This window comes from Bison bison, unplaced genomic scaffold (assembly GCF_000754665.1).
Source record: "Bison bison bison isolate TAMUID 2011002044 unplaced genomic scaffold, Bison_UMD1.0 scf7180017864472, whole genome shotgun sequence".
Taxonomy (NCBI): Eukaryota; Metazoa; Chordata; class Mammalia; order Artiodactyla; family Bovidae; genus Bison; species Bison bison.
Window position 1 is genome coordinate 13,605,485 of NW_011495033.1, and position 10,085 is coordinate 13,615,569.

At 43.2% G+C, this 10,085-nt stretch overlaps 1 long non-coding RNA gene across 1 annotated transcript in view; it reads right to left on the bottom strand.

Moving 5' to 3' along the window:
* Window positions 1-4,162: 4,162 nt before the first annotated feature.
* The window catches only part of LOC105004085, a 27,070-nt gene continuing 21,147 nt past the window's right edge, over window positions 4,163-10,085 (bottom strand). The window contains exon 5 of the long non-coding RNA XR_827184.1: window positions 4,163-4,235. This is a non-coding gene — a long non-coding RNA (uncharacterized LOC105004085). The remainder of the gene's footprint in view (window positions 4,236-10,085) is intronic.

A 10,085-nucleotide genomic window follows, 5' to 3' on the forward strand; every position in this document is an offset into this window, starting at 1 on the left:
TTCCTCCAGCCCAGCATTTCACATGATGTACTCTGCATACAAGTTAAATAAGCAGGGTGACAATATACAGCCTTGATGTACTCCTTTCCCAGTTTGGAACCAGTCTGTTGTTCCACGTCCAGTTCTAACTGTTGCTTCCTTACCTGTATACAGGTTTCTCAAGAGGCAGGTCAGGTGGTCTGATATTCCTATCTCTTGAAGAATTTTCCACAGTTTGTTGTGATCCATACAGTCAAAGGCTTTGGCATAGTCAATAAAGCAGAAATAGATGTTTTTCTGGAACTCTCTTGCTTTTTCCATGATCCAGAAGATGCTGGCAATTTAATCTCTGGTTCCTCTGCCTTTTCTAACACCAGCTTGAGCCTCTGGAAGTTCACGGTTCACATATTGCTGAAGCCTGGCTTGGAGAATTTTGAGCATTACTTTACTAGTGTGTGAGATGAGTGCAACTGTGTGGTAGTTTGAGCATTCTTTGGCATTGCCTTTCTTTGGGATTGGAATAAAAACTAATGTTTTCCAGTCCTGTGGCCACTCCTGAGTTTTCCAAATTTGATGGCATATTGAGTGCAGCACTTTCACAGCATCATCTTTCAGGATTTGAAATAGCTCAACTGGAATTCCATCACCTCTACTAGCTTTCTTCATAGTGATACTTCCTAAGGCCCACTTGACTTCACATTCCAGGATGTCTGGCTCTAGGTCAGTGATCACACCATCATGATTATCTGGGTCGTGAAGATCTTTTTTGTACAGTTCTTCTGTGTATTCTTGCCACCTCTTCTTAATATCTTCTGCTTCTGTTAGGTCCATACCATTTCTGTCCTTTATCGAGCCCATCTTTGCATGAAATGTTCCCTTGGTATCTCTAATTTTCTTGAAGAGATCTCTAGTCTTTCCTATTCTATTGTTTTCCTCTATTTCTTTGCATTGATCACTGAGGAAGCCTTTATCTCTCCTTGCTATTCTTTGGAACTCTGTATTCAATTGGGTATATCTTTCCTTTTCGCTTCTCTTGAATCCAAATCACTAATGGACTTACAGTTTTTTTTCCCCTAAATATTTTTTTTTCTGTTTAGTAATTTTACTTCTTTTCTTAAAATGAATTAACCTTTTCACAAAACTTCATTGGACAGCTGTGCAAGTCTCCACTCAAGATTTGGTCAGATAACAGTAGATTCCAATATAAATTATTCTTACAAAGAATTCGTATGTCTACATTCAGCACACTATCTCTTCGCCAAAGCCAGTCTTTTCTGAAGCCTGGCATTTTCATGCCACATGCCTTATGTTTCAGTTGTCACAGATATCCAAAGAAGTTTTAAACTCAAGGTCTTTTTAAAAACAGTATTTATTGAATAATTGTGCTTTTTTTTCCTAGAAAAATTTATTTTAAAGTAATAGATTTGTAACCATTAAAAGTAATGGAAAATTTTCCATAATGAATATTTGAAGTGACCCAATGAAAGAAAACAGCATGGGTTCTTTTTCTAGGAATCTAAATGTTTTATAAAAGAAATTTTGTTTTGAAGTATTTCATTGTCTTGATACAGTAACCACAGGATGTTGAGCCAGCCTAAATAATTAGGCCTAAACAAAAATTGAAATGGAAACTATTTTTAAATGTTTCCCATCTAAAATGAGAGAACGGACGCATGTGAAATACAAAATAACACTCTTTTGTTCTGGAGTTTTTATATATGTTACGTAAAAATCATCTAATGAGTTTTGAATGAAAATTGTTCTCAGCAAAACAAGTGTGAGTCAAAATTCTTTTTGGCAATCATTATTTTTTTTTGCTTTTCTTTCATTTAGCACTTCTGACTTGAAATGTCCTCTTTAAAACATATGTGACGTTATAAGTGATCAATGAGCTGTGTAACTTAAATGTGCCATTTACCAACCCTAGATCTGAAATTACTGCACTGATTTCACACTAACAGAGTTGTTGTTATCTGTTCTTTTAAACCACATCAGACACTGCCTTCTAAGTTGTTGAAACAAAGCATTTATTCTTCAGTTCAGTTCAGAGTAGTCAAAAGTCTTGATAATGATACGGTTTCAAGGATTAAACAGCATTCTCTGGGGCTTCCCTGATGGTCCAGTGGTTAAAAAAAAAATCCATCTTCCAATGCAGGGGAGGTGGGTTTGATGCCTGGTCAGGAAACCAAGCGCCCACATTCCATGGGGCAACTAAGCCCGAGCACTACACCGAAGACCCGGTGCAGCCAAAGCTTTTTAAAGTTATCAGCACCTTGTGAAGTCTAGTACCCGCCCATGAGCACTGATTTTCAAAGCACCAGAACTTCGGTCATCACCACCCCAAGATGTCCAATAGCAACACTTTAATACCAATACCATTCTGGGCATCTACTAAGGTGACGGCCAAATATTCTGGGCCCAAAGGTACTTCAGGTTATCACCTGCTGACTTTGTTTAACATGGAAAGAAGCACAAAATGGCAGGAGGCTGTGTTGTTGCCCAATCCAGAACAACAAAGGAAAACAAATATTAACCCTCGATAGTTGGCTTCTAGCCCAGGTCGCTTGAGCAATAAGCCAGAATAACTCCACGGCGACTGGTTATCCCACCTCCTCACTCAGCACATTTTTTCCCCTGCTAAAGGCCAATCTTGTTTAAAATATAATCTTTATCTACTTTAAACCTCCAAGATCCTTTAAGAGCTTCCTAGTTGACCTTGTAAGGTGAATGCTTGGATCACAATGAATTTGCAGTTTTTCCAAGTTTTGGCATCTGCTCTAGCCCATTATATGCCTTTTGTAAGATTCAGATCGGGTCAATCTAGGGAAAAGTAGGTCTAGAGGAAGTAGCCTCACCAAAACCTACCCATCTTGGGTCTACAATGTAATAGTACTTGAACTATAGAATCGACAGTAAGACAAAAAAAAAAGCCTCAAAGCTATTACATTTTAATGTTAAACGTAATAATAAGACTCATCTCAGGGCTTCCCTAGCCGTTCAGTGGTTAACAATCCACCTTGCAATGCAGATTGCAATGCAGAGGACACCGGTTCGCTCCCTGGCCCAGGAAGATTCCACATTCCGCAGGGCCACTAAGCCTGAGCCCCACAGCTACTGAAGCCTGTGCTCTAGAGCCCACGAGCCACAACTGCTGAGCCCACCAGTATGTCCGACTCTTTGCGATCCCATGGACTGTAGCCTGACAGGCTCCTCTGTCCATGGAATTCTCCAGGCAAGAATACTGGAGTGGGTTGCCATTCCCTCCAGGGGATCTTCCTGACCCAGGGATTGAACACGTGTCTCCTGCACTGAAGGCAGAGTCTTTACTGTCTGAGCCACCAGGGAAGCCCAGATATAATGTAAGTGCTAGGTAAATAGTTGAAGATGAGTGGAAAATTTAAAATGTAAGGACATGATAAATTTGAAGGTAAAAGGATAAAAGGAGCTATATTAAAAAAAAAAAAAGACTGATCTTAGTGTATTATGACCCTTATTCCATCCTGTGCCTGTGTGCTCGGGTGTTTCGATCATGTCGGACTCTTTGCGACCCTGTGGACCATAGCCTGCCAGGCGCCTCTGTCCGTGGGGTTTCCCAGGCAAGATTATTAGAATGGGTTGCCATGCCCTCCTCCAGGGGATCTTCCCAACCCAAGGATCGAACCCATGCCTCCTGAGTATCCCGTATTGCAGGCAGATTCTTTACTCACTGAGCCACCTGGGAAGCCCTATTCCATCCTGAAACACATGCAAATGCTTTTTGTTGGAAATGCAACCTACCAGCAACATTTCCTGTTTTTGGGTTCCTCAAATAAATGAAACTTCCCATGTCAAATGAGTTATATATCTAAAATAAATTTGCATGTCTGATCCATGTGACCCCTTCAGATTTACAAAGCATTAACAGTACTAACTACGTAGTGGACATGGTTTGGGGTACATTCTCAAACATATTATCATCTGTCTCCTTTTATGAATAAGCAAACAAAAGCTTAGTGAGGTCAAATTCTTTGCCAAATTTTCAACATAATTCAAAATCTAATGCTACACCGTTACTTCCTCTACTGAAATTTAAATGCAAGCTATTTTTGTACAAAGAGGAATAGAGAAACAAAATGCAAGTTTTTCTTGTTTTTCACAAATTTCCATTCAGGAAATACTTATTGAGAAATATTTGTTGAGCACTTACCATATACTGGGCACTATTAGGCAACTAGGAATGTAGTAGTGAACAAAACAAAATGTTGCAGAGGTTACATCTAAATGGGAGGAGATGGAAAATAAACAAAGGTCAGTTGATAATATGTAAGTAGCGGTTAAGTGCTAACAGCTCCGCATTGCTCAATCCAGTCATAAATTTCCTGCCCTCATTTCCAAAACATGCAAACAGCACGTTTTGTACCTTTAACACAACTGGTCACTTTAACTGATCACAACTGATCCTCCTTAAAGCATTTTCTTCCCTATGCACAAAAGCAGCTGCCACAATAGCTATCCCTCCTCAGTCTTCATTACTGGTTCCTTCTCATGTCCCTGAGCTCTGAACATGGGAGTGTCCCACGACTCAGCCCTCATAAATCTTCTCTGTTTATACTCAGATTTCATTCAGTTTCACAGCTTTAATTACCATCCATGCATTGATGACTTGTTTATCTCTCTCCTAGGTCTCTATCCTGAACACCTTTGGTGGCAAACCTTAGATAACTCAAGCACCTCAGACTTAATAAAAATGGACTGCAATCTTATTCCAAACTTTCAGTTGCTCAGGTATAAACATTAGAGTCATCCTTGACTTGTCTCTTTTTTCCTCCCCATGTCTAATTTATGAGCAAACCCTGTCTGCTCTACATTCAAAATACACCCCATGTCTGTCCACATCTCCATTTCCCCTGGACTACCTTTCCCTCAATCACCAGCACCTAATCTGGATTACTGCAGTCTCCTAACAGGATTACCTCCTTCTTCCTTTGCCCTCTCCATTCAACAACCAAATTAATTATTTTTTAATAACAATATCTTAAACTATTTATTTTTATTTATTTATTTGTCTTAGTTGCAGCCTGGCACGTGGGATCTTCGATCTTTGCTGAGCATGGACACTCTTAGCTGTGCGGCACGTGGGATGTAGTTTGCCGACCAGGGATAGGACCCAGGCCCCCTGCCTTGGTAGTGCAGAGTTGTAGCCACTGGCCCACCAGGGAAGTCTCCAGATTAATTCTTTGGACCTATGTCGGCCCACGTCATTCCTTTTCTTAAAACCCTCCAACAGATTCCCATCACACATGATGGAGAACCACAAAGCTGCTTTTCTGACCACCTCCTTGCTCACCACACTCCCAGCACTGGCCTCATTGCTCTGCAAGCAAATGCCTCCTCAGGGCCTTTGAACTTGTTTCCTCTTCCTGAGATGAAGAGGTTTTCTTTCTTTTTTTTTTTTCTGGCTGCACTATGCAACTTGCAGGATCTTAGTTCCCTGACCAGGGACTGAACCTCAGTCCTAAACAATGAACTGTCAGGGAATTCCCTAGTTGAAGAGCCTCAAACATGACTGAATGCTCAGCTGAGTCTGTTATGTCACAGCCAGGACCCTGGGATATGATCCCTGGGACCCTGACTAGTGGGATGAGAGGATCTGGTGCACCCCCCTGACTATTCTGACCACCTTGACCGACCTCTCTGAACACTCAGAGATGACAGAGGGGCTCCCCTCTCCACTTAGAGCGAGCACTCCCGGGGGCAAAAAGATACCATAGAAGCCTCAGCCTCACAAGAAAACAGGGATCTTGTTCAGCAGCTGCCTCACCTCCTCTCCTGGCTGCAAAGTCCACAACTATGTTGAGTTCAGCATAATTCTGCTGGATCTGAGAAGACAGAAAATGAACTCTCCCTGCAACAGAGCTGCAAGAAAAAGCCAGCATGTTCCAGTAGGAGCCAGAGTATTCCTGGGACAGGATACACTAAAGAAAAAAATTTCTTGAAATCCTATATGGCTACTCTCCCAGCATATGGGATTTATACCCCTGACAAGGGGGCTTTCCCGGTGGCTCAGACAGTAAAAAATCTGCTTGCAATACGGTAGACCCAGGTTTGATCCCTAGGATGGGAAGACCCCCTGGAGAAGGGAATGAATGGCAACCCACTCCAATATTCTTGCCGGGAGAATTCCATAGACAGAGGAGCCTGGTGAACTACAGTTCATGGGGTTGCAAAGAGTTGGACACGACTGAGCGACTAACACACACAAGGGCCCTAGGAGTAGGGGAGAACTCTCTGCTGGGGTGGCTCTTCAAGGCATGTCTACTCTCAGTGAAGTCAAAGTGTCTGCGTTGCCCTGCCAGATGGTAGAAGAAGGAATACAGAAGCTGAGGGAGGCAGGCACGTTGGAATAGATATTTTAAGTGAGCCTGAAAGACCCACCAAGGGATTATGTTCTACACATAGGCCCAGAGTACACTGCATTTGCCAAAGCTGTCAGGATTATGCTAGAGAGAGGGACACCAGCATCATTGAGATATTCAGGGGCGTCAAAGGCTGCCAAGAGGCAAGACTGTCACACGCTTGGCTTACTTACAGAAACAAGGTTGGGGGCAGCACTTAACCACCAGGATTGAGGGGGTCAAAAATTACTATAATGACCAGCAAAGTGGAATGGCAGACCAGGGGCCTTAGCCCAAAGAGAGTTGTGGAAATCTTGGTGAATAGGATAGGAAAATGCTCCTCCAGCCCACTCAGGGATGCCCCCTGCTCCCCAAAAAATTATCACATCTCACGGGGCAAAATACATGGATAGCTAAAGTGGATATTACTCAATACATATAATCAAAAGAAAGCAAGACTGGAGAAGCAGGAGGCTAAGATCAGTCACCCTAACAAAACGTCATGAATGGAGAACCAACAAGAGCTTCATATGGGACTTTGCTGGTGGTCCAGTGGTTAAGAACCTACTTGCCAATGCAGAGGAAGGACATGGGTTTGATCCCTGGTCCAGGAAGGTTCCACATGCCATGGGGCAACTAAGCCCATGCACCTCCACAAGACAAGCCACCCCAGTGAGAAGCCCAACCGCCATAACTAGAGACGAGCCTGCTTGCCCAAACTAAAGAAAGCCCACAAGCAGCAAAGAAGACCCAGCGTAGTCAAAATTAAAAAAAAAAAAAAAGGCTCTGATTAGTAGGAGGAGGAGAAGAGCTGTTTGTTGCTACAAAATAGGGGCAAGGAAGAATATGTATGGAGCTCAGGTGACCCACTTGGGTGCTTTATGGTACTCCTTTGCCCGACTAAGAATGTATATGGACAAGTAGAGCACCCTCAGCCTGAGAAAGGTATGATTATCAGTGAGTCAGACCCCTCAGAAATGAGGGTTATGTTCCACCACGAGAGAAGACACGGAGACAAATGGAGATGATGGCTGGGGGCAAGGAAAATTAGAATGGATGGTGAAGAGGGGAGAGCCTGAGAACCAGCTGTGGCCCCAAGACCAACTGCAGGGTTGAGGACTATAGTTTATCCCACTAACATCCCCTTCTAAGTTTCTCTACAAGAAGAAAGGTGTGCCAGAACCCTGGAGGGGCCGTTGCCCAGATGTGAAAGAAGGGGATCTGCATGGTCCATGGGGGTGGGCTCTGGCAGTCAGGAAGATGAACCACTTGGATCGCTCATCAAGAAAGAACTTCCATCTATCCAGCTTCTGGGTGAATGACTGACTTGACCGCCTCCAGCTGCAGCCTCGGTTTTTGAGCTGCGGCCACACTCTTACTGAACAGCCCCTTGGACAATAATTGAACACGGTTGTTTGACTAGGGCCTGACCTCTTGGTACCCAACCTGAATCCCCTCTAATTGGCAATCTTTGCTCTGGAGCCTCTTGCTGAGTGGGTCAAAACTTTGTCAGACCTGCATTATGTTCTGAGTCACTCCTTGTTCCATCCTGTTTTCTCCTCACTTTTCTTTGACAAGCTTCAGGTTCAAATCATGGTCCAAAGGGCTTTGCTTATCTTATCCTGCTTCCTCCCCATTTTTTAATTTCACAGGCATTTTTCCCGAATCAACTCTTTGCACTGTTAGCTTCTTAGAAGACTGACACAGATGGTTGTGAGAGATGACTTCCTCCCTGTGTGATTTTGGGCAAATAACTTAAACTCTCTAAGCTTCAGTTTTCTCACTATGAAATGGGGCTATTATTATCTCTCTCATTGGATTGTTGTGGGGGGGGGGCTTAAATAAATAAAATATTTAAGAGTTTTATGAGAATTAAATGAGAGAGTGCATACAAAATGTTTAGCAGACAACCTTGCACCTTTGGTAAATGCTTCCTCTTAGGCTAATGAAAAGCTAAGGCAGACTATGAATGGGAACTCTTTAGTTTTCCTCCATCCTGGGGGAATATATTCATTTGCTTCTTGCTTGGAGAATCCCAGGGACGGGGGAGCCTGGTGGGCTGCCGTCTATGGGGTCGCACAGAGTCGGACACGACTGAAGCAACTTAGCAGCAGCAGCAGCAGCAGAGAGGACTGTTACTGTTATTTCCCATACCATTAACATCTTCACCTATGCTAAGCCAAAAAGGTTTTTAAAAAAGCAGAGCCCAGGGCTTCCCTAGTGACCCAGTGGTTAGGAGTCCACCTGCCAGTGCAGCGGACACGAGTTCAATCCCTAGTCTAGGAAGACCCCACATGCCGCAAAGCAACTAAACCCGTGTGCCACAGCTACTGAGCCTGTGCTCTAGACCATAAGCTGCAACTTCTGAAGCCTGCACGCCCTAGAGCCGGGCTCAGCAACAACAGAAACCCCCGCAATGAGAGAGTAGCCCGCTCACAGCAGCTAGAAACCCTGTTCACAGAAAAGAAGACCCAGTGCAGCTAAAAAGAAATAAATAAAACAAAAATAAAGCTCAGTTCAGTTCAGTTCAGTCGCTCAGTCCTGTCCAACTCTTTAAGACCCCATGAATCACAGCACGCCAGGCCTCCCTGTCCATCACCAACTTCTGGAGTTCACTCAAACACATGTCCATCATAGAGTCGGTGATACCATCCAGCCATCTCATCCTCTGTCGTCCCCTTCTCTTGCCCCCAGTCCCTCCCAGCATCAGTCTTTTCCAATGAGTCAACTCTTTGCATGAGGTGGCCAAGGTATTGGAGTTTCAGCTTCAGCATCATTCCTTCCAATGAACACCCAGGACTGATCTCCTTTAAGATGGACTGGTTGGATCTCCTTGCAGTTCAAGGCACTCTCAAGAGTCTTCTCCAACACCACAGTTCAAAAGCATCAATTCTTTGGCACTCAGCTTTCTTCATAGTCCAACTCTCACATCCATACATGACCACAGGAAAAACCATAGCCTTGACTAGACAGACCTTTGTTGGCAAAGTAATGTCTCTGCTTTTTAATATGCTGTCTAGGTTGGTCAGAACTTTCCTTCCAAGGAGTAAGCGCCTTTTAATTTCATGGCTGCAATCACGATCTGCAGTGATTTTGGAGCCCCCAAAAATAAAGTCTGACACTGTTTCCACTGTTTCCCCATCTATTTCCCTTGAAGTGATGGGACCAGATGCCATGATCTTAGTTTTCTGAATGTTGAGCTTTAAGCCAACTTTTTCACTCTGTAATGGAGATATATATATATATATATATCCCACGAACAAGTAATGGTAATGGTTTCTAGAAATGAGATTTTGTATTGATACGATCATGACCATCAAAAGTGAGACGGAAACTGAATTGTGATTATGTAACCAAATGCAAATCTACCTGTTAGAACATGAGGAACACGATACATTTTCCATATCTAAAAACTCTATTACAAGGGTGGGTAATTTATCCTTCTGCAATGAGTTCAGATGTAGCATTCACAGGTCCATTACTGTGATATATTTCAGTTTTCAATAACATGTGGTTTCCTTTTTAAATCAAAACTTTACATTTGACCTCATTCTCATGTATAAACATGTGTACATCTATTTGGGCTAAAGTTTTCACAAAAGTAGGAAGAAGAATACCATTAGAAAGGTTCAGTTCAGTTCAGTTCAGTCGCTCAGTCGTGTCCGACTCTTTGCAACCCCATGAATCGCAGCATGCCAGGCCTCCCTGTCCATCACCAACTCCCAGAGTTCA